Source organism: Rhinoderma darwinii, chromosome 1, assembly GCF_050947455.1.
Source record: "Rhinoderma darwinii isolate aRhiDar2 chromosome 1, aRhiDar2.hap1, whole genome shotgun sequence".
Taxonomy (NCBI): Eukaryota; Metazoa; Chordata; class Amphibia; order Anura; family Rhinodermatidae; genus Rhinoderma; species Rhinoderma darwinii.
Genome location: NC_134687.1, coordinates 661965672 through 661991179, shown reverse-complemented (window position 1 = coordinate 661991179; position 25508 = coordinate 661965672). Strand labels below are relative to the sequence as shown.

Here is a 25508-nt window from a genome sequence, read left to right as displayed (position 1 = left end):
GTGATTTCCATAAAGCCCCGAAAGGCGGTTCTATCCCTCGCTTCTTTCCAGACCTTAGATTGTAATTTTAATAATGGATTTGAGGAGTAATTTGGTTTGGATAACACTCCCGATTCCAGGAGTTGAATACTATTTTTCCACACCCCTTGACCCTCTTCCCTTAATATCGACTCAGTCACTGACATACAAGTCCAAAAAGTTAACTGTTGTACATGACATGCCAAGAAATATAAAAAAAAAGTCCGGCATTTGAAAAACCGCCCTCATAAATTAGGATACATAATTTAGCGTATTTAATTCGCGTTTGTCTACCTCTCCATATCAGGTAATTTATGATAGATTCAAGAGTTCTGAATATACTTTTGGTTAACCAAACTGGTGCATTGCCAACATGCACTACCATTGGCAAAATCACCATTTTAACCATCGGTATACGTGAAGAGTATTAGGGTAACAATTTATTCCCGATTTTAATCTTTTGTTTACGTTTTCCAAATAAGGGAAGAATGTTCAATGGGATATATTCAGACAACCATCTGGATAATTTGATCCTCAAATATTGAAAGGAGTCTACTACTTCAATTCCTACTTCCCTCTTTGCCATATAATATGGGTCAAAGGCCATAATTTTTTACTTAGACCAGTTAATTTTATAACCCGAACAGTTCCCAAATTGTTCATACACGCCGACGACGTGCCCCACATCCCCGAGATCTCTCAGGAAGAGTAGCATGTCATCGGCGTATGGTGAAATCTTCTCACTTTCTTGAACCTAAAAACTCTTATTCCTGGATCAGATCTAATCCTTATCGCCAATGTCTCTATCAGAAGGTTAAATAAGAGTGGGGATAGTCGGAAACCATGACGGGTACCCCTTGATAATGTGAAAGTAGTAGAAAAAGAGCCCCCCATACCTACCCTACAACTCGGGTTAGAGTACAGATGTTTCACCCATTTAAAAAAAAGTCCTCTCCCAAACCATATCTTTGCAGCACCCTCCAAAGGAATCTCCATTTTACTGTATCAAAGGCCTTAGCTGCATCTAATTACAACAGACCCCCATTATGGTATCTATCTCTTCCATATTCAATTTTAACAAAGGCTCTTAGAATACTATAAGAAATCGATTTTCCTGGGAGAAAACCAGTCTGGTCAGGGCACAACAGCGAAGGGATTGCCACCATAAGTCTATTGCTAGCTTTTTATCTAGGATTTTCAAATCGGTATTTAGAAGTGAGATAGGGTGGTTAGCGTCTAAATAAGACTGGTTCTTCTCAGTTTTTGGTACTAATATAATTGTAGCCTCTTCCATCGAAGGGGGAGCTTGTCCTGGAAATAGGCATAGTTATATAATTGAAAAAGATGTTCTACCAACACATCTTGATAATAAGTATAACCCTCATACGGAGTGTAGTCACATGATGGCGGTGGTGAGATGACGTGTTACATGTGGAGTTACTGTAATATATGATGTATAGAATATAATAGTTACAGGCGCAGTAGTCACATGATGGAGGTGGTGAGATGACGTGTTACATGTGGAGTTACTGTAATATATGATGTATATAATATAATAGTTACAGGCGCAGTAGTCACATGATGGTGGTTGTGAGATGACGTGTTACATGTGGAGTTACTGTAATATATGACGTATAGAATATAATATAATAGTTACAGGTGCAGTAGTCACATGATGGCGGTGGTGAGATGACATTACATGTGGAGTTACTGTAATATATGATGTATAGAATATAATATAATAGTTACAGGTGCAGTAGTCACATGATGATGGTGGTGAGATGACATGTTACATGTGGAGTTACTGTAATATATGACGAATATAATATAATAGTTACAGGTGCAGTAGTCACATGATGGCGGTGGTGAGATGACGTGTTACATGTGGAGTTACTGTAATATATGATGTATAGAATATAATATAATCATTACAGGCGCAGTAGTCACATGATGGTGGTGGTGGTGATGATATGTTACATGTGGAGTTACTGTAATATATGATGTATAGAATATAATATAATCATTACAGGCGCAGTAGTCACATGATGGTGGTGGTGAGATGATATGTTACATGTGGAGTTACTGTAATATATGATGTATAGAATATAATCTAATTGTTACAGGCGCAGTAGTCACATGATGGAGGTGGTGAGATGACATGTTACATGTGGAGTTACTGTAATATATGATGTATATAATATAATAGTTACAGGCGCAGTAGTCACATGATGGTGGTGGTGAGATGACGTGTTACATGTGGAGTTACTGTAATATATGATGTATAGAATATAATATAATAGTTACAGGCGCAGTAGTCACATGATGGTGGTGGTGAGATGACATGTTACATGTGGAGTTACTGTAATATATGATGTATATAATATAATAGTTACAGGCGCAGTAGTCACATGATGGTGGTGGTGAGATGACGTGTTACATGTGGAGTTACTGTAATATATGATGTATAGAATATAATATAATAGTTACAGGCGCAGTAGTCACATGATGGCGGTGGTGAGATGACATGTTACATGTGGAGTTACTGTAATATATGATGTATAGAATATAATCTAATTGTTACAGGCGCAGTAGTCACATGATGGAGGTGGTGAGATGACATGTTACATGTGGAGTTACTGTAATATATGATGTATATAATATAATAGTTACAGGCGCAGTAGTCACATGATGGTGGTGGTGAGATGACGTGTTACATGTGGAGTTACTGTAATATATGATGTATAGAATATAATATAATAGTTACAGGCGCAGTAGTCACATGATGGTGGTGGTGAGATGACATGTTACATGTGGAGTTACTGTAATATATGATGTATATAATATAATAGTTACAGGCGCAGTAGTCACATGATGGTGGTGGTGAGATGACGTGTTACATGTGGAGTTACTGTAATATATGATGTATAGAATATAATATAATAGTTACAGGCGCAGTAGTCACATGATGGCGGTGGTGAGATGACATGTTACATGTGGAGTTACTGTAATATATGATGTATAGAATATAATATAATAGTTACAGGCGCAGTAGTCACATGATGGCGGTGGTGAGATGACGTGTTACATGTGGAGTTACTGTAATATATGATGTATATAATATAATTGTTACAGGCGCAGTAGTCACATGATGGCGGTGGTGAGATGACATGTTACATGTGGAGTTACTGTAATATATGATGTATAGAATATAATATAATAGTTACAGGCGCAGTAGTCACATGATGGCGGTGGTGAGATGACATGTTACATGTGGAGTTACTGTAATATATGATGTATAGAATATAATATAATAGTTACAGGCGCAGTAGTCACATGATGGCGGTGGTGAGATGACATGTTACATGTGGAGTTACTGTAATATATGATGTATATAATATAATTGTTACAGGCGCAGTAGTCACATGATGGCGGTGGTGAGATGACATTTTACATATTGAGTATTCTGCACACCTTGATTGTGTTCAACAAATATTTTTATTGATTACTCATTCCAGAGGCTATACGTGCAACGTCAACGTTTCGGTCGTGAGACCTTCGTCGGGCACTAGAGAAACATATACATGTAATATGAGTTTCAAACATTGACATAACACACTCATGGACATGTCATGCATATTCAAGGGGGTCACTAGAGGGTTGTGGGTGAATTGTAATCAGTAAATTTCTGCCAGGTGAGCTGTTGAAATCTGTTGGGTATATTGAGGAAGGACAACCCATCGTGGGGCGTTGATGGGCTGACAGAGGTAGACCCCTCCCTCTGTTACACACCTTAGTTTCAGCAGCCGCTATTGACGAAAACAAGGGACTAAACTGCCAGGATCAGTTCTCTCCTATCTCAGCACTTGCAGCAGGAGCCCGGCTGTGTATAAGGCCTAATTCACAGGAGCGTATTTCACGTCAGTGTGCTGTCCGTTGAAATAACTGACAGAACACTGACCCATGCAATGCAGTGGGTCTATTCAGACATCCGTGTTTTTTCACGGTGTATCCGTTGCGTGAAAACTCACCGCATGCGATATTCTAGTGTTTTTGCGGACCACGTCGCCCATTGAAGTCAAGCACACGGACGACATCTGTGTGCTGTCCGTGTTTCACTCATCAGTTGCCCAAAAAAATGCTGAGGAAAAAAAAAAAAGATAAAACTAGGAAGTGCCGGCAGAGGAGAAACGAGGACATAAGAAACTGATGCCATACGGAAACCACATTGACGAAACACAAACATGAAATACGGTCCGCTTTTCTCAGGCGCAAAATGGACACACTCATCTGAATGAGGCCTTACAATTATGCTCCTACTGTTGAAAGCTTCTTGAAGACCCTTAAAAGAGACATGTTCCAGAAGAGCTATTTATTGTGTACAGCCGATTATAGCAGAGACCTGATTGCTTGATATTGCAGCCCAAGGTTGTAAATATCCTAAAGACAACATGTTCCCTGGTGACTTGTGTGCAGAGTTGTAAAAAAATAAATATATAAAACCACCTCAAAAAACGTGTTAATCCATCCAGTGTCTTGGGCGAGCCCCATATTGATTTGGTGTTTCCGTCAGATCCCAGACATTAGTGCAGTTGTTAATCGCAGCTGGTGCCCCCCATATTTTAGAGCAATGTTAACAGCTGACCTTTACTATTGACTATAGTTAGTACCTTTACTTAGTGATAACTGATCTATACTATTGACTATAGTTAGTACCTTTACTTAGTGATCGCTGATCTATACTATTGACTATAGTTAGTACTATTACTTAGTGATCGCTGATCTATACTATTGACTATAGTTAGTACTATTACTTAGTGATAGCTGATCTATACTATTGACTATAGTTAGCACCTTTACTTAGTGTTAGCTGATCTATACTATTGACTATAGCTAGTACCTTTACTTAGTGATAGCTGATCTATACTATTGACTATAGTTACTACCTTTACTTAGTGATAACTGATCTATACTATTGACAATAGTTAGTACTATTACTTAGTGATCGCTGATCTATACTATTGACTATAGTTAGCACCTTTACTTAGTGTTAGCTGATCTATACTATTGACTATAGCTAGTACCTTTACTTAGTGATAGCTGATCTATACTATTGACTATAGTTACTACCTTTACTTAGTGATAGCTGATCTATACTATTGACTATAGTTAGTACTATTACTTAGTGATCGCTGATCTATACTATTGACTATAGTTAGTACTATTACTTAGTGTTAGCTGATCTATACTATTGACTATAGTTAGTACTATTACTTAGTGATCGCTGATCTTTACTATTGACTATAGTTAGTACTATTACTTAGTGTTAGCTGATCTATACTATTGACTATAGTTAGTACCTTTACTTAGTGATAGCTGATCTATACTATTGACTATAGTTACTACCTTTACTTAGTGATCGCTGATCTATACTATTGACTATAGTTACTACCTTTACTTAGTGATCGCTGATCTATACTATTGACTATAATTAGTACCATTACTTAGTGATCGCTGATCTATACTATTGACTATAATTAGTACCTTTACTTAGTGATCGCTGATCTATACTATTGACTATAATTAGTACCATTACTTAGTGATCGCTGATCTATACTATTGACTATAGTTAGTACCTTTACTTAGTGATATCTGATCTATACTATTGACTATAGTTTGTACCTTTACTTAGTGATCGCTGATCTATACTATTGACTATAGTTAGTATCTTTACTTAGTGATCGCTGATCTATACTATTGACTATAGTTTGTACCTTTACTTAGTGATAGCTGATCTATACTATTGACTATAGTTAGTACCTTTACTTAGTGATAGCTGATCTATACTATTGACTATAATTAGTACCATTACTTAGTGATAGCTGATCTATACTATTGACTATAGTTAGCACCTTTACTTAGTGATAGCTGATCTATACTATTGACTATAGTTAGCACCTTTACTTAGTGATAGCTGATCTATACTATTGACTATAGTTAGTACCTTTACTTAGTGATAGCTGATCTATACTATTGACTATAGTTACTACCTTTACTTAGTGATAGCTGATCTATACTATTGACTATAGTTAGTACCTTTACTTAGTGATAGCTGATCTATACTATTGACTATAGTTAGTACCTTTACTTAGTGATAGCTGATCTATACTATTGACTATAGTTAGTACCTTTACTTAGTGATAGCTGATCTATACTATTGACTATAGTTAGTACCATTACTTAGTGATAGCTGATCTATACTATTGACTATAGTTAGCACCTTTACTTAGTGATAGCTGATCTATACTATTGACTATAGTTAGCACCTTTACTTAGGGATAGCTGATCTATACTATTGACTATAGTTAGTACCTTTACTTAGGGATAGCTGATCTATACTATTGACTATAGTTAGTACCTTTACTTAGTGATAGCTGATCTATACTATTGACTATAGTTAGTACTATTACTTAGTGAAAGCTGATCTATACTATTGACTATAGTTAGCACCTTTACTTAGTGTTAGCTGATCTATACTATTGACTATAGTTACTACCATTACTTAGTGATCGCTGATCTATACTATTGACTATAGTTAGTACCTTTACTTAGTGTTAGCTGATCTATACTATTGACTATAGTTAGTACCTTTACTTAGTGATAGCTGATCAATACTAGTGACTATAGTTAGCACCTTTACTTAGTGATAGCTGATCTATACTATTGCTTATAGTTAGTACCTTTACTTAGTGATTGCTGATCTATACTATTGACTATAGCTAGTACCATTACTTAGTGATCGCTGATCTATACTATTGACTATAGTTAGTACCATTACTTAGTGATAGCTGATCTATACTATTGACTATAGTTAGCACCTTTACTTAGTGTTAGCTGATCTATAGTTATTACCTTTACTTAGTGATCGCTGATCTATACTATTGCTTATAGTTAGCACCTTTACTTAGTGATAGCTGATCTATACTATTGACTACAGTTAGTACCTTTACTTAGTGTTAGCTGATCTATACTATTGCTTATAGTTAGTACCATTACTTAGTGATAGCTGATCTATACTATTGACTATAGCTAGTACCATTCCTTGGTGATCGCTGATCTATACTATTGCTTATAGTTAGTGCCTTTACTTAGTGATAGCTGATCTATGCTATTGACTATAGTTACTACCTTTACTTAGTGATAGCTGATCTATACTATTGACTATAGTTACTACCTTTACTTAGTGATAGCTGATCTATAGTTAGTACTAGAGATGAGCGAACTTATGAAAAGTTCGGTTCGGCAGGTTCGCCGAATTTCGTGAAAAAGTTCGATTCGGACCGAACTAGTTCTGACCGAACCTGTAATACAAGAAAACCCCTAAAAATCGTGTATAACACTGTTTAAAAGCCCTAGAAGCCCTGTATGACACTCTTAGGTCACCCATGAGTGTATCCAAGTACTTTTGAGCTGTCTTTAAGGCAAAGTTAGTGTCAAAGTGACGCCAACATGTATGGCTATAGGAAAACGGATGGGACACGGTGATAACTAACAGAAACCACTGCACTTGTGCATGTTGTATGCTTAATGCATTGTTAAAAAAGGTACAAAAATTAACCATTTTAGGCGGCTGATGCCTGCCGGGGTTCTTCCATACATGGATGTAAAAGCAACAAGCAATGGCTTTTCACAAGCCCTCCAAAAATTGACCCTTTTTATTGGCAGATGCCTGCCGGGGTTCTTCCATACATGGATGTAAAAGCAACAAGCAATGGCTTTTGACAAGCCCTCCAAAAATTGACCCTTTTTATTGGCAGATGCCTGCCGGGGTTCTTCCATACATGGATGTAAAAGCAACAAGCAATGGCTTTTGACAAGCCCTCCAAAAATAGACCATTTTTATTGGCAGATGCCTGCCGGGGTTCTTCCATACATGGATGTAAAAGCAACAAGCAATGGCTTTTCACAAGCCTTCCAGGCCTGCTTGTAGCAGACAGCAGTGGAGGTGTATTGGTGGTAGTAGAGGTAGCCAACACAGACAGCAAGGGTGGTAGTAGTAATAGCAGCACATTAAAAAAAGAGACTGGACGACAGTCACAGGAGACAGGACAAAGCCCTGTGGTGGGGCAGGCCTGCTTGTAGCAGACGGCAGTGGAGGTGTATTGGTGGTAGTAGAGGTAGCCAACACAGACCGCAAGGGTCGTAGACTGGTAGTAGCAGCACATTAAAAAAAGAGACTGGACGACAGTCACAGGACAAAGCCCTGTGGTGGGGCAGGCCTGCTTGTAGCAGACGGCAGTGGAGGTGTATTGGTGGTAGTAGAGGTAGCCAACACAGACAGCAAGGGTGGTAGTAGTAGTAGCAGCAGCACATTAAAAAAAGAGACTGGACGACAGTCACAGGACAAAGCCCAAAGCCTCAGGCCTGCTTGTAGCAGACGGGCGGCAGTGGAGGTGTATTGGTGGTAGTAGAGGTAGCCAACACAGACAGCAAGGGTGGTAGACTGGTAGTAGCAGCACATTAAAAAAAGAGACTGGACGACAGTCACAGGACAAAGCCCTGTGGAGGGGCAGGCCTCAGGCCTGCTTGTAGCAGACGGGCTGCAGTGGAGGTGTATTGGTGGTAGTAGAGGTAGCCAACACAGACAGCAAGGGTGGTAGTAGTAGTAGCAGCACATTAAAAAAAGAGACTGGACGACAGTCACAGGACAAAGCCCTGTGGTGGGGCAGGCCTCAGGCCTGCTTGTAGCAGACGGGCGGCAGTGGAGGTGTATTCGTGGTAGTAGAGGTAGCCAACACAGACAGCAATTGTGGTGGTAGTAGTAGTAGTAGCAGCAGCACATTAAAAAAAGAGTGGACAGGACAGAATCCCGTAGTAGCAGGCGGCAGTAGCAGGCAGCAGCAGCAGCAATGTCAGATCTAATCAGTGGCATCAGGCACAGGGGTTTTAAAATCCTCACCGATCCACGCTGGATTCATTTTCAGAAACGTGAGATTTTCCAAGCTGTTGGCGGACAATCTTGTTCGCTTACGGGTGACGAAGCCCCCTGCCGCGCTGAATACCCTCTCTGACGCTACACTGGAGGGTGGACAAGACAGTACACCCATGGCAAACTGGGCCAGTTCTTGCCAATGATCCAATCTGCTGAACCAGAAGTCCATGGGGTCTGGGATCAGCATTTCTGACGGAGAAAGGGCACAGTCCAGGTACGAGTGAACCTGGTTGTTTAGGTGCTGAACCTGGTGATGGTGAACATCCCTTTGGTGACTACGATGTGTGTCAGGTCGGGGTATTGGATGTAAAAATGTTGTCATCATATTTTCCAAACTGAATTGGCTGCTGCTGCCGCTGCTGCCGCCTATTGCAGAGGTAGCTCTGCCAGAGGCGGTGGAACGATGAGACAGTGGGGAGCGGAGAGTGGCCCCCCGGTCAGACATGCTTGCAGCAGGTGTTTGCCGTTTGAAAGCCGTGACAAGCTGGCTGCATAGCTTCTCTCGATAATAAGCCAATTTTGCCTCCCTCTCGGAAGGTGCAGAAAACTCCCCCATTCTGGCTTTATACCGAGGGTCTAAAAGTGTGGCTATCCAGTACTCATCTCTTTGCTTCATACTAACAATACGACAGTCAGCGCGCAAGTAACGAAGCATACAGCTCGCCATCCTGGCCAGCGTTTCAGAGGGCCCGGTTGGTTCCATCTCCAACCCATACTGCCATGGTTGTCCATCATCAAGGTCGTCGTCAGACTCGTCATCACCACCATCACTGTCATGTTGTGCGGCTGCCTCGTCCCCTATCCCTTCCTGTGATTCCATCTCCAAATCCAGCTCCTCTTCAGGTCCTGTTTCCTCATCCTCATCCTCCTCCTCCACATCCATAGCCAGATGTGATCCTTCCTCCATCCTTTGCTGAATCATCGCTGTGAGCGTTTGCTACATAATGAATATCAGCGGCATAACATTGTTCATTCCGCTAGCGTAACGGCTCACAAATCGTGTGGCCTCTTCAAAGGGCCTCAAAACGCGACATGCATCTCTAACCAGCTGCCAGTGCCTGAGCTCGAAATTACAAACGCTCCAAACGCTGCCCGTCTGCTGCTTCAGGAAATCATTCACGGCTTTCCGCTGTTCGTACAGACAGTCCAACATGTGCAGGGTTGAATTCCAGCGTGTTGGAACGTTGCAAATCAGGCTGTGTTCTGGGAAATTGTTTTGACGCTGCAAGTCCAGGAGGGCGTGCTTAAATGCATACGAACGTCTAAAACGAACGCAAACCCTCCTGGACATGGCCAGCACACCCTACAAACCAACATATGACTTTAAGAAGTGTGTTATGACCAGATTGATCACATGTGCCATGCAAGGAGCGTGTGTCAGGTGACCTAGACGCAGTGCAGCCACAACGTTCTTGCCGTTATCCGAGACAACATTGCCCAGTGTGAGTTTCAGAGGAGACAGCCAGCGTGCGATTTCCTCCTTGATGCACAGCAGCAGCTCCTGCCCTGTGTGGCTTTTCTCGCCCAGGCACAGCAGGTGTAAGACAGCGTTGTGGCGCTTCACCTTGCACCTATGAAAAGAGGAGGGAGGAGGAGTGGAAGATACGCTGTGTCCTGTCGGGGACGGGAAGACCTGCAAGGAGGAGGAGGTGGAGTAGGAGGAGGAGGATGGTAGGCGCCTGGTTTCCGGAGTTGAACCAGAAAGATACAAGCGTGGAGGTGGTAATGCCTGGCATTGCTGCGGTGGTACATCGGACTGCAAAATATTGACCCAGTGGGCCGTGAAAGACATGTACTGTCCCTGCCCATAGTTGCTGCTCCACGTGTCGCCGGTGGCATGTACCCTGCTGCACACGGATAATTGCAAGGACTGGCACACCTTTTCCTCCACATGCTTGTGCAAGGCAGGGACTGCTGTTTTGGAGAAGTAATGTCGGCTAGGTATTCGCCACCTAGGCTGAGCGCACGCCATCAATTGCTTGAAGCCGGCGGAGTCGACCAGGTGGTACGGCAGCGACTGCACCACCAACAACTTAGCCAGGTGTGAATTAAGCCGCACGACAAGTGGATGACTGGGTATATATTGTTGCTTATTGGACAACGATTCCATAATGGATAACTGACGGGACGTAGGAGGAGCACTAGATGACAGTGATGATGATGATGACAACGACATGGTGGATAAGGCCTGGCTACTACTTAGATGACAGGGACTCGGAGCAGCAGAAGCAGCTGCAGAGGGGTCTTCATTAGATGTACATGATGATGGTGGGGCATATCGATTGTCCCACATAGCCTTGTGATGCCGCTCGATGTGTTTACGTAGCGCGGTAGTTCCTACATTGCTGCCCTGCCCACGCCTTACTTTCTGCTTGCAGATACGGCACTGTGCCATGTTTTCGTCCTCCGGGAAGGTACAGAAAAATTGCCACACGGCAGAGTACCGTAAAGAGGTTATACCACGTCCACCACCACCACCACCCGAGCTTGCCCCTTGTCTGGCAGGCTTTTTTTGGGAGCCTACACCAGCATCAGTGTCGCTGTCACCGGCTCCTGAGCTGACCCTACCGCTGCAATGTTTTTCAGATTGACTTCTGCCCCTACCTAGGCTTGGCTGTTTATCAAGGCCAGTGCCGCCAATATAACCCTCCTCCTCTGACGCCGTCATCACCTCACCACCTGGTTCCCACATCCTGTCTAAAACAACATCATCATCATAGCCTTCCTCATCATCCCCGCCACTTCTGTCACTGTGTTGTGAATGTGATGTGACATCATGGCGGGCTCCATGCCCCCCTCAGTACTGCGTCTGCCACCACGGCTACCACCACCAACACCCCCACTACCGCAGCTATGCGTCTCGGACACCTTTTCCACCTCCACCACCGCCGCAACAGTTGGCTGACTCGCTGAAAACAAATCATCATCATCACTATGTTGTTCAGTATCTTCCTTCGCACCCGAGGAGATGTCTCTTAGGACTCTCAGGAAAGATGGCTTCCCGCTAGGAAGGGGGAGCGAAGACATAGATGATGGAATGGAAACGCTACAAATTCCTATATTACTACTGTCACTGTGCCAAGGAACTGTAGAGGATCTGGAATCCAACGAAACCTGGCTTGAAGCCAGATTGTCAGAGTCTTCCTGCTGAGATGACCGCGAGCCAGCCAACCAGTCCACAATGGCCGTATTGTCTAAAGTAACCCGCCCACCGGAGGAGATGGACAAGTCTGGCTTGCTGATACTGCTACTACTACCACCAGCAGGCACATGGCTGCTGCTACTAGTGGAACTGGGCACATGTCTTGTGCCACAAATGCTGGTACTGGGTCTGGCACCAACAGATCCAACATTTGAACTGGAAGAGGACACGGCATGGGTGTTTTTTCCTCTACCCCGTCCTTTCACAACCTTTTTTTTACCAGACATTTCACTGCTGGAGTGCAGCAAGTTGAATCAAAACCTGGGGGATGAGCCCCTTCTAAAAGCGTAGTTACACACTGACACTGGCTTGGCAAATGGCAATGAATGAGAATTTCTATCAGCCATGCCGCAGTGCACTCAGGGAATGCTGGGCCTTGTAGTACTACTACTACTACAAAGGCTGCCTGTATTGCAAGTTGTATTGTTATTTGTTTGTTATGTGAACGGGCGAGGATGAGCCCCTTCTAAAAGCGTATTCACATTGACACTGGCTTGCCAAATGGCAATGAATGAGAAATTCTATCAGCCACGCCGCGGTGCACTCAGGCAATGCTGGGCCTTGTAGTACTACTAGGCTGCCGGTATTGCAAGTTGGATTGTTATTTCGTTATGTTAACGGCCGGGGATGAGCCCCTTCTAAAAGCGTAGTCACACTGACACTGGCTTGGCAAATGGCAATGAATGAGAATTTCTATCAGCCACTGTGCACTGACTCAGGGAATGCTGGGCGTTGTAGTACTACAAAGCCTGCCTGTTTTGCAAGTTGGATGCAACGGGGATGAGCCCCTTATAAAAGCGTATTCACACACTGGCTGAGTAGTGAGTAGTGGATGAGCCCCTTCAATTGCTGGATTCCTGCCTTTTTAGATTCCTAAAGCTTTCCCTTACTGCACAGAGATGCTATCCCTACAGCTCCTATCTGTAAAATGGCCGCTGAGCTCCGTGCATAGACTTTTATTGCAGGCTTGAGCCCGCCCCTATGCTGCCTCCCGATTGGCTGGGAGAGCCGTTTGCAAGGCATTATGGGGTAGCCTGATGTCAGGTGATCTTGTGAAATCCTCCATTTTAGATGTAACATGTGGCAGGCGCCAAAATGTACCCGGGTTCGGTCAAAACGGGTTCGGTCGAAACCGGTGAAGTTCGGATTCCCTGGGAACCGAACTTTTCCGGAAGTTCGGACCGAAACCGGGCTCGGTTGTCCCGGTTCGCTCATCTCTAGTTAGTACCATTACTTAGTGATAGCTGATCTATACTGACTCCATCTTCCACCACTCAGGATGGCAGGCTTAGGAGTGGGAGAGCCTATCGCAGCCTGGCCAGACGGAGCTAGCTCTTGCCCTCTGTCTATTTTTACCTGCCTTTCCTGTTCCTCCTTGCTTGTGATTCTTCTCTGTTGGTTTCCTGGCCCTGCTGCAGCTTCTTGAACTACTTGTCCCTGCTTCGTATTGACTAACTTATAGTTAGTACCTTTACTTAGTGATAGCTGATCTATACTATTGACTATAGTTAGCACCTTATAGTTAGCACCTTTACTTAGTGTTAGCTGATCTATACTATTGCTTATAGTTAGTACCTTTACTTAGTGATAGCTGATGTAATGACAGGGATAGGGAAACAGACAAGTGAGCCCTAATCTACCCGCCACTCAGTCCCTGCCTACTTGCAACGACCCGCCCTAGGCGACGGGGTACAACTGGGCGACAGTCCCTACACTCAGTAAGTGCACGACAGACAACCAGACAAGGAAACACAAAACAAAGGGAAATGGGGCAGTTGCCCACGGCAACACCGTGAGCAACAAGAGTAGTAAACGAGCCGAGTCAAACCAGGAGAGTACGAGGTGCCAAACGCAGAGCAGGAGAGTAGTGAACAAGCCGAGTCAAACCAGGAGTGTACGAGGTACCAAACGCAGAGCAGAAGAGTAGTCAGTAAGCCAGGGTCAATACGAAGCAGGGACAAGTAGTTCAAGAAGCTGCAGCAGGGCCAGGAAACCAACAGAGAAGAATCACAAGCAAGGAGGAACAGGAAAGGCAGGTATAAATAGACAGAGGGCGGGAGCTAGCTCCGTCTGGTCAGGCTGCGATAGGCTCTCCCACTCCTAAGCCTGCCATCCTGAGTGGTGGAAGATGGAGTCAGTCTCACAGACATAGAAGCAGGTGCAGACTGATTACCTATGGGCGTGGATACAGAAGCTGTGCCTGGCAGATCCTTAACAGCTGATCTATACTATTGCTAATAGTTAGTACCTTTGCTTAGTGATAGCTGATCTATACTATTGACCACAGTGAGCACTTTTACTCAGTGCTTATCATTTGCATTGGGTTATTCTTATCTCTTGTTTGGCATAGGAACATTGATACTATTAATGGTCCGCACACATTGTAGTTTTAGATTCTATTTTGTTTGTCCCTACTTTAAATAAAGGTTATTATTATTATTTTTTTACAATTTAACTATTCTACTAGGTAGCAAGTAGTTGGGAAAAAAAAACGGGATTCTATTGCCTCTGGCAATTTTTCTATATATTCTAAGTTTTTTAACTACTAGGGTCTTTTTGTATTTTGGGTTAAACAGGGATTCCCCCTTCTCATTTTCCCCTTGAATCTGGGGACAGCTTTGATCGCAGCACAGCATTCAGGGGAATAACGGGGGAGATGAGAGGTTTCTTGGATCTCCGCAGTTAGAGCGGGGGTGCGGCTGTGTAACACAGTCATTGCCCCGCTCCTGACAAGTGCACAATCAGCATGAGGTGATGAGGCCGGCACTGCACTAATGAGCGGAGGAACTGCAGACAGAACATGGGGGTGTTTTGCAGGGAACCCGCCATGTTCTGTCTTCAGTGCCGGCAATCATTAGTGCAGCGCTGGACGCATCACATCATGCTGACCGCGCACTTGTCAGGGCTCAGGAGCGGGGCAATGGCAGCATTATAAAGCCGCAGCCCCGCTCTTATACATTCATGTGTTACAATGCTGAGCTATGCGGCGGCACAGCTTACTATCGAAATACATGAAATTTCAAGGTGCACGGCCTCTAAACAGTATCGAAAGTTCTTCACATAGAGGAGGGACCCCCATATATCAGACATGTATGGCATATCTCTCAGGTGATCACGGGGGGCAGATGGTTGTCATGGCAGCCTGGGGGGGGCATTTTTCTGCTGCGATTAACCCATTAATATTAATTACGATATACTGCGGTACATTAGTATAAGGGCCTGTCCACACACAATTTCTGCAGCAATTCGGTTGAAAGTAGCAGATATTCCGCTGCAGAAAAACGCACCATTTCCTGAGGTTTTTACTGTAGAAGATGGGGCGGATTTTGCTGTGTTCTTCACAATGTTGGGGGATGGTGACGTCTCCTCAGAAAAACGCAGCAATTCAGTCGCTTTCTGCAGCAGGAATAGACATGTACGAAAAATACACAGCGCAGGTCAATTTCTGGTCGGAATTTTATCGCAGCGTCTGGATGAGATTTGTTACATCTCACCCACTACTGCTACCGTATTCTGCTGTGTAAGTTCCACCCGCAATTCTGCTACGTGTAGATGAGCCCTCACAGTGTATTGTACCAGCGATCTAATCATCACTACTTCATGTCCCCAGGGGAGTAATAACATTTTTTATCAATAGTTAAATAAAGTTTTTAGTTATGTACAAAAAAAAAGTAAAAAGCAAAAAAATCTTTCCCATTTTTTGTCTAAATTAACGTAAAAAAAACAATATAATAAACAGAATCACCACATCCGTAACACTCAGAACCATCACAATATAATGTTATTTACCCGCACGGAGAACGCCTTAAAAAAAAAACCAACAACAAAAAACTGAGAATCGCTGCTTATTGGTCGCTCTAAATTTTTCTTTATTAAAAAGTGATGAACAATTACAACTCGTCCCCGAAAAACAACAATCCCTCACACCACGCCATCCACCGAGAAATAGAAACGTTATAGATCTGAGAAGACGGAGAGGAAAAAATGGAAACAGAACCTGGCCTGGTTATTAAGGGGTTAACCTGCGGTGCGGACTATAAACACGCAGGATATCGGATTTATACCGCGGATTCGCGGCACATTTGTTGCAGAATTTCCCAATTAAGTTCAATGGGAAAGTCAAGTTCCGCAACAAACACCATTGTTCCCAGAATCCTCTGCGGCTCCACCGCGTGTTCACAGCAACGCTGCAGTTTACACATATATAAAAAAGAAGGCGTCATGTGACCCATGCAGCCAATCACAGGCTGGAGAGGTCACATGTCATTATAGGGGTCACCTGGACACAGCCGGAAGATGATTGTTTTCTCCATGTTGATTCTTAGGAAGCGGGAGGTGAAGGTGGAGATAACTGTTATACCCTGTAGATAGCAGGGAGGTAACATCAAGATCAGAGAGGTAAATATCACAAAAGGTTTAGATGGAGAAGAGTAAGGGTCCCAGGACCCTAGAGGGACCCTAACAGAGAGGGTGGGATGAGGAGGAGGAGGAGGAGGAGGAGATTGTGTGTAAGTGCAAGATACTAACTGTTTGTTTGGTAAGGTATGAGAAGATCCAGGAGAGGAACAAGTCTGTGATGTCAAGGGACTAGAGAATTTGTATCTGGAGGGTGTGGTCTACTGTGTCGTAGGTGGCGGACAGGTCTAGAAGGAGGAGCACAGAGTAATGTAGAAGCAGAGGACAGGTCTAAAAGGAGGAGCACAGAGTAATGTAGAAGGTGGAGGACTGGTCTAGAAGGAGCAGCACAGGGTAATGTAGAAGCAGAGGACAGGTCTAGAAGGAGGAGCACAGAGTAATGTAGAAGCTGAGGACAAGTCTGGAAGGAGGAGCACAGAGTAATGTAGAAGGCAGAGGACAGGTCTAGAAGGAGAAGCACAGAGTAATGTAGAAGCATAGGACAGGTGTAGAAGAGGGAGCACACAGTAATGTAGAAGCGGAGGACAGGTCTAGAAGGAGGAGCACAGAGTAATGTAGAAGCAGAGGACAGGTCTAGAAGGAGGAGCACAGACTAATGTAGAAGCATAGGACAGGTGTAGAAGGGGGAGCACACAGTAATGTAGGAGCGGAGGACAGGTCTAGAAGGAGGAGCACAGATTAATGTAGAAGCAGAGGACAGGTCTAAAAGGAGGAGCACAGAGTAATGTAGAAGCAGAGGACAGGTCTAGAAGGAGGAGCACAGAGTAATGTAGAAGCAGAGGACAGGTCTAAAAGGAGGAGCACAGAGTAGTGTAGAAGCAGAGGACAGGTCTAGAAGGAGGAGCACAGAGTAATGTAGAAGGTGGAGGACAGGTCTAGAAGGAGGAGCACAGAGTAATGTAGAAGCAGAGGATAGGTCTGGAAGGAGGAGCACAGAGTAACGTAGAAGCAGAGGGCATGTCTAGAAGGAGCAGCACAGGGTAATGTAGAAGCAGAGGACAGGTCTAGAAGGTGGAGCACAGAGTAATGTAGAAGCAGAGGACAGGTCTAGAAAGAGGAGCACAGAGTAACGTAGAAGCGGAGGAGAGGTCTTGAAGGAGGAGCACAGAGTAATGTGAAATCAGAGGATAGGTCTGGAAGGAGGAGCACAGAATAATGTAGAAGCAGAGGACAGGTCTAGAAGGAGGAGCACAGAGTAATGTAGAAAGAGGACAGGTCTAGAAGGAGGAGCACAGAGTAATGTAGAAGGAGGAGCATAGAGTAATGTAGAAGCAGAGGACAGGTCTAGGAGGAGGAGCACAGAGTAATGTAGAAGTCGGAGGACAGGTCACACTTTACAGAAGTCTGTGTGTAAGATGTGACTGCTAAGCGATAAGATAACGCAGAGATCGTGCACACACAGCACAATACATGCTGCTTCCTCACACTTCACTGCGGGGACCTTCCATACACACACACACTGGGCTGCCAGGATCTTCCATATATATATATATATATATATATATATATATATATACACACACTGGACTGCCGCGACCTTCCGTACATACACACTGGACTGCCGGGACCTTCCGTACATACACACTGGACTGCCGGGACCTTCCGTACATACACACTGGACTGCCGGGACCTTCCGTACATACACGCTGGACTGCCGGGACCTTCCGTACATACACGCTGGACTGCCGGGACCTTCCGTACATACACGCTGGACTGCCGGGACCTTCCGTACATACACGCTGGACTGGAGGGACCTTCCGTACATACACGCTGGACGTCCAGGACCTTCCATACATAAACTTTGAACGTCCGGGACCTTCCGTACATACACGTTGGATGGCCGGGACCTTCCATACATATACACTGGACTGGCGAGACCTTCCATGCATACACACTGGACGGCTGATCCCTATGGACCGTGGTTGGTGTCTGTCAATCAGATGTAGAAAATAACGTTGGGCTGCGCTCCTGGATGGGATGTTCAGGTGCTGTGAGGGTTCGGGTTGGATATCCCACAAAATGTATAGAAAAACATCCCCAGCACTCAGTGGTAAAGATGAATGTAGAGATAAACGTGGAATTTTCAAAACGCTTTTATTTCCAAAGTATAAATGGTTTATTGTGAAACCGGTGATTCTTTTAGGAGGTTTCGGCCTATCCCAGGCCTCTGTCACAATGGCTTTAGTGATATAAAGAAAAGATATATATCAGTATTACATACATCTAATGGATAGTGGCTCATGTTTGCATAGGTATGATACAGCGGTATTACACAGAAACTGACGTCAATGTAACAGAGTAAAACATGTAACAAGAAAGCATCAATGACCATTAAATGCCACGTGGAAAGCGGGGATCTAGCTGCTCTCAGTATTAGGGAGCGGGTCTCGTCACAATTTATGCCCATTTAAATGGAGGCCAGAAGGAAATTGTTTCCGTTATACAGAAGAACGAGATTATGATTAAAGTCAACATAGTATTTATAATGAAGGTTCGCACTGTGTATATAGAAGCATATTACATGAATAAGTCAGATTAATAATATGTCAAGAATGTATCCAGCTACAAGATCAAAGTTACAATAATAACTATATTTTTGCATGATTAGAACTTATTAAAGAGGCTCTGTCACCACATTATAAGTGGCCTATATTGTACATGATGTGATCGGCGCTGTAATGTAGATTACAGCAGTGTTTTTTATTTAGAAAAACGATCATTTTTGACGGAGTTATGACCTATATTAGATTTATGCTAATGAGTTTATCAATGCCCAACTGGGCGTGTTTGACTTTTTGACCAAGTTGGCAATGAAGAGAGGAGTGTATGACGCTGACCAATCAGTGACCAATCAGCGTCATACACTTCTCTCCATTTACTCTGCACATAGTGATCTAACTAGATCACTATGTGCAGTCACATATACACACACTAACGTTACTCAATTGTCCTGAGAGTTAATAGACATCACTTCCAGCTGGGATGTGATGTCTATTCACAATCCCGACACTTCGGTAATGTTTGTGTGTGACTTACTCACATAGCATATCGAGATCACGCTGGGCTGTCATTTACAGCGTGATCTCGCGAGATTATGCTTGGTTTGCTGTAAATCCTACACAAACGTTACCGAAGTGTCGGGATTGTGAATAGACATCGTGTCCTGGCTGGAGGTGATGTCTATTGACTCTCAAAACACTTCAGTAACGTAGGTGTATGTGACTGCACATCGTGATCTTTTTCGATCACGATGTACAGAGTACATGAATGGAGAGAAGTGTATGATGCTGATTGGTCACTGATCGGTCAGGGTCATACACTTCTCTCCACAACGCCCACTTATTCAAAAGTAAAACACGCCCAGGTGTCTATTAAGAAAGTAATTAGCATAAAGCTAAAATAGGTCGTAACGCCGTCAAAAATGATCGTTTTTCTAAATAAAAAACACTGCTGTAATCTACATTACAGCGCCAATCACATCATGTACAATATAGGCCACTTATAATGTGGTGACAGAGCCTCTTTAATAACTATATTTTTGCATGATTATAACTTATTTTTGTAACTTTGATCTTGTTACTGGATACATTCTTGACATATCATTAATCTGAATTATTCATGTAATATGCTTCTATATACACATAGTAAACCTTCATTAGAAATACTATTTGTTGACTTTAATCATAATCTCGTTCTTCTGTATAAGAGACAATTTTCTTCTGGCCTCCATTTAAATGGCCAGAAATTGTGACGACACCCGCTCCCTAATACTGAGAGCCAATAGATCCCCGCTTTCCACATGGCACATGTGCACGACTCTCTCCATTCACTTGTATAGGAGGTCCAGAAACAGCCGAGCACGGCCAGAGGTGGAGCCGCATCTACCAGACATTTTTGGCATATCCTGGGGAGAAATGTCCGTGTTGGGAATACCCCTTTATTCCATGTGGGGACGGCTCTGAGAAGATATTCCTCTCAATGATGAATAAGTGAGGTTCTGTATGTCACACATGATGTTGTCCCCTGTATGATTCCCATCTTCTCCTTTCTTCATAAAGACGTCTGCAGTACTAGATCCTCCAGTTCCTACAGTTTTCACATCTTCCCCTCCACAACATTCCTTCTCCAGAGTGACCCACCAAGGATGGACAAGGACAGGAATGAGATGAGCAGAAGAATATTAGACTTCACCTTGGAGATCATCTACCTGTTGAGCGGAGAGGTAAACTTTTCTACATTATAGAACAAGTCACACATAGGGAAGGGACAATACATAATAGGAAGTAATAGGAAGAATCCAGTGTCCTGTATAACAGCGTCCAGACCTTCCAAGTGATGTCAAGAAGCCACCAGCAGAAAAACTGAAGATCAGCCACCAATATGGTCAGTTATGTGTCACCAATGCAGCAATAGTAATGTTGTAGAGCAATGAGAATGACAAGGAACCAGGAGGATCAGGATGACCTCTATATAGAAACATAGAAGATGACGGCAGGAGGAGAGCACATGGTCCATCTAGTCCCCCAATATTATTTCCTTTTTAGTTTTGGCCTCGTTCTATTTTCTCAATGTCTCTTTGCAGGTGAGGTCTCCAGTATTACAGATGTGGGGTCACTAGTGCTCTATACAGCGGGGTCACAATCTCCCTCTTTCTACTGAGGGGGGAATACTGTTTTCAGTTCTCTAAGTGTCTCTCTCCATACACAGGAGTACACAATAGTGAAGAAGACATCGGATGACTGAACGACTCCCATCATCCATGAGTCAGGAGGATGGAGCAGTAGTCAGAGCCCATTCACAGAGCCTCCCCCTCACTCCCAGATACATGAGAAGAAGATCTTAGAACTGATCTACAAGATGACTGAGCTGCTGACTGGAGAGGTGGGAATGCTGGGAAATTCTACAGTAACAGCACTGGAGGTGTCTGGGTGATGACTGTATCATTGTGTGTGTCAGGTTCCTATAAGGTGTCAGGATGTCACTGTCTATTTCTCCATGGAGGAGTGGGAGTATCTAGAAGGACACAAGGATCTTTACGAGGAGGTCATGACGGAGGACTGTTTGCCGCGCACATCACAAGGTGAGAAGAGACAGATATATATATATATATTGGCATTACTGTGGGCATTGGCGGCCATGTTGAGAACACCTGCTGTAAATCTGTGATGTGGGGGCCATTACTTTACACATCTGTGCACATTTGTGGGGAGGGTAATTCATGTGTGGAGCAAGAAAATCATGGAGTCTCCTTGTAATATTTGTACCACTACAGACCACGTGGCTTGTAGTACATCATTTCCGGTGATCTCTGTAGCCCTGGACACCAGCTTTTGCAAAACTACAACTCCCAGTGTGGCTCTCAGGGCATGCTAGGAGTTGTAGTTCTGCAGGTCGGAGAAGTGATATATACAAAGGTTTCATGAAAAGGGTAGAACATCAATGACATCCAGAATAAGGTCTCATCCGGACCCCCGCGCTCCCGATATAAAGCTTCATACTACAGGAGGACGGCGCTGACCGGTCACATGGACGGATATGACCTTTGCCTTTTTACAAATTTTGGTTTAATTTGTTAATTGACCCCATTCTGGTAAATTTGATGTCACGTCTCATGACATAGCTGTGACCCTGTGACATCTCGCCCACTTGGCACCCATGACCCATGGTGGGGGGTGCTTCCCATGTGGCGTTGCATTAGCTGTAATAACATTGATTCTTCTCTGGGGTCACATATTACACCACTCGCCCCAAAAGCCATGCGGTCTTGGCATGAACACAATTTCGGGTGAGAGTCCATGACCACGTATGTAAATGCCGTGTTGTATGATTTATGGCTGCGATTCTACATGTTAGAAAGTCTGTGCAATTGACCACATTGATTTGGGAATTCTTTGAGGTGATAGAAACTTCCCCAGAGGGTGTAGTGTGACCCTACTGTCTGTATTCTTCTACCATATTACGTTATATATGGCCGCTCTGTTGTAACGGTTCACTAGGATACGCTTGTAGTGATGTTATCTAGAATGTGGGCAGATTCTATTTCTCTACACTCTGAGCGTGATGTCATATGAAGGGCGTGGCCTGTAATCTGTATGTGTTCCGTTTGCACATAATGGCCATCATGTTGTGACATCATCAAGTCTATAAATTGGGGTCACACATTGACCACAGTGTCAGTTTCTCTTGCTGGCTCTTATCATGGACGTGTCTTATAAGAAGAGGAGGATAGTGAAGACATTGCCAATGATGAGTGTTCTAGAGAAGATGGAGGTTGGCGGATGCCAGTTTCTGGAGGACGTGGAGATGGAGGAGGAGGACGAGAAGATGGAGGTTGGCGGACGCCAGTTTCCGAGTGATATGGAGATGAAGGAAGTGGAGGATAATGATGACAAAATGGAGGTTGGCGGACGCCAATTTCCAGCTTATGTGGAGATGGAGAAACTTTCGGGGTCTACCATTAACATCAGGGCCTCCAAACCCTCGAAAGAGAAAGTGGCCATTTTAGTAACATCTGCTACTTGGGGCGCATTTACCATCAGGGCCCCCAAACCCCGGGAGATAGCGGTTATCTTAATGCCATCTGCCGCTCGGGGGGCCATTTACCATCTTTAGGTGAGGTAAGTGGCGTCCACTGATGATCTTGTCACCTCAAGACTCTTCTACAGCTGCCTGGACACTGAATTTCTGATGTTTTTGCAGTTGTCACCCCAACATCGTGGCCTTTACCACCTAAACCATCTGAAATTCCCATGAAGACTCCTCCAGTGACGAGCAGAACAGACGCGGGATCCGGTAAGTCTGACGTCTTCCGCTTGTCTTCTCCTTCTGGTGAAGGTTTTGGGAAGTTTTTTGCTTATTTGTATTTTTTTCTTTTCTAGGATCTGACTTCAAAAAATTTGAAAAACATTTCGGTCTTTTCTGATCCAGGACTGAGATGTGTAAGGGTGGACTGGCGGCCATATCCACGTGTGAAGAAGGACCCTCCCCCTCTTCATCTCACCGATCATCGCTTGTTAAAGGGCCAGAGCCACAGAAAACCGCACAGAAATTCTACCAGATTCTAAAATAAACAGATTTTTCTTTACAATTTTTAGTGTTTTTATTTATATATTGGGGAATTTATCCAGGGAACCTTAGCTCTATGGGGATCAGAAAGATGTAGAGAGGTCATAGGTGTAATACTCTGCAGAATATATCAGTATGTCTGTCAGGAGGTAGAGGAGCAATGTTCTGTAGCTCTCTAGAGAGGTCAATGGTGTAATAATCTGCAGAATATATCACTATATATCTGTCAGGAGGCAGAGGGAGCAATGTTCTGCAGATCTGTAGAGAGGACAGTAGTGTAATAATCTGCAGAATATATCACTATGTATCTGTCCGGAGGTAGAGGAGCAATGTTCTGCAGATTCCTAGAGAGGTCAGTGGTGTAATAATCTGCAGGATATATCACTATGTATCTCACAGGAGGTAGAGGAGCGATGCTCTGCAGATCTCTAGGGAGGTCAATGGTGTAATAATCTGCAGAATATATCACTGTATCGGTCGGGGTAGCAGAGACAGAGCAATGTTCTGCAGATCTCTAGCGAGGTCAGTGGTGTAATAATCTGCAAAATATCACTATGTATCTATCAGGAGGTAGAAGAGCAAACTAGGCTTCCATAACACCTCAGCAGTGCCACAGACTGATCGCCTCCATGCCACGCCGCATTGATGCAGTAATTCATGCAAAAGGAGCACCGACCACGTATTGAGTGCAGATACTGGACATAGTTTTTTAGTAGGACGACATTTCGGTATTAATAATTGGTTTATTTTATTATTACAATCATTTTCAATGGCGCGATGCACTGCAAAACACCGTGAACCCCCCCCCCCCCGGCGCGTATATCTTTGTTAGTACAAAACAGGGAACCTGTTGTTAAAAATTTGAATCCCACCCCTGACCGCATCTATCAGACATTTCTGGCATATCCAGGGGAGAAATGTCCGTGTTGGGAATACCCCTTTATTCCATGTGGTGACGGCTCTGAGAAGATGTTTCTCTCAATGATCAATAAGTGAGGTTCTGTATGTCACACATGATGTTGTCCCCTGTATGATCTCCATCTTCTCCTTTCTTCATAAAGACGTCTGCAGTACTAGATCCTCCAGTTCCTCCAGTTTTCTCATCTTCTCCTCCACAACGCTCCTTCTCCTGAGTGACCCACCAAGGATGGACAAGGACAGGAATGAGATGAGCAGAAGAATATTAGACTTCACCTTGGAGATCATCTACCTGTTGAGCGGAGAGGTAAACTTTTCTACATTATAGAACAAGTCACACATAGGGAAGGGACAACTCATAATAGCAAGTAATAGGAAGAGTCCAGTGTCCTGTATAATAGCGCCCAGACCTTCCAAGTGACGTCAAGAAGCCAACAGCAGAAAAGCTGAAGATCAGCCACCAATATGGTCAGTTATGTGTCATGTCCCCAGTGCAGCAATAGTAATGTTGTAGAGCAATGAGAATGATAAGGAACCAGGAGGATCAGGATGACATCTATATAGAAACATAGAAGATGACGGCAGGAGGAGAGCACATGGTCCATCTAGACCCCCAATATTATTTCCTTTTTAGTTTTGGCCTCGTTCTATTTTCTCAATGTCTTTTTGTAGGTGAGGTCTCCAGTATTACAGATGTGGGGTCACTAGAGCTCTATACAGCGGGGTCACAATCTCCCTCTTTCTACTGAGGGGGGAATACTGTGTTCAGTTCTCTAAGTGTGTCACTCCATACACAGGAGTCCACAATAGTGAAGAAGACATCGGGTGACTGTACGACTCCCATCATCCATGAGTCAGGGGGATGGAGCAGTAGTCAGAGCCCCATCACAGAGCCTCCCT

General features: G+C 43.8%; 1 long non-coding RNA gene across 1 annotated transcript in view; it reads left to right on the top strand.

The window, feature by feature from the left end:
- Window positions 1-25468, top strand: part of LOC142664605 (uncharacterized) — a 27730-nt gene extending 2262 nt beyond the window's left edge. The window contains exons 2-3 of the long non-coding RNA XR_012851336.1: window positions 24752-24915; window positions 25406-25468. This is a non-coding gene — a long non-coding RNA (uncharacterized LOC142664605). The remainder of the gene's footprint in view (window positions 1-24751; window positions 24916-25405) is intronic.
- Window positions 25469-25508: the final 40 nt, after the last annotated feature.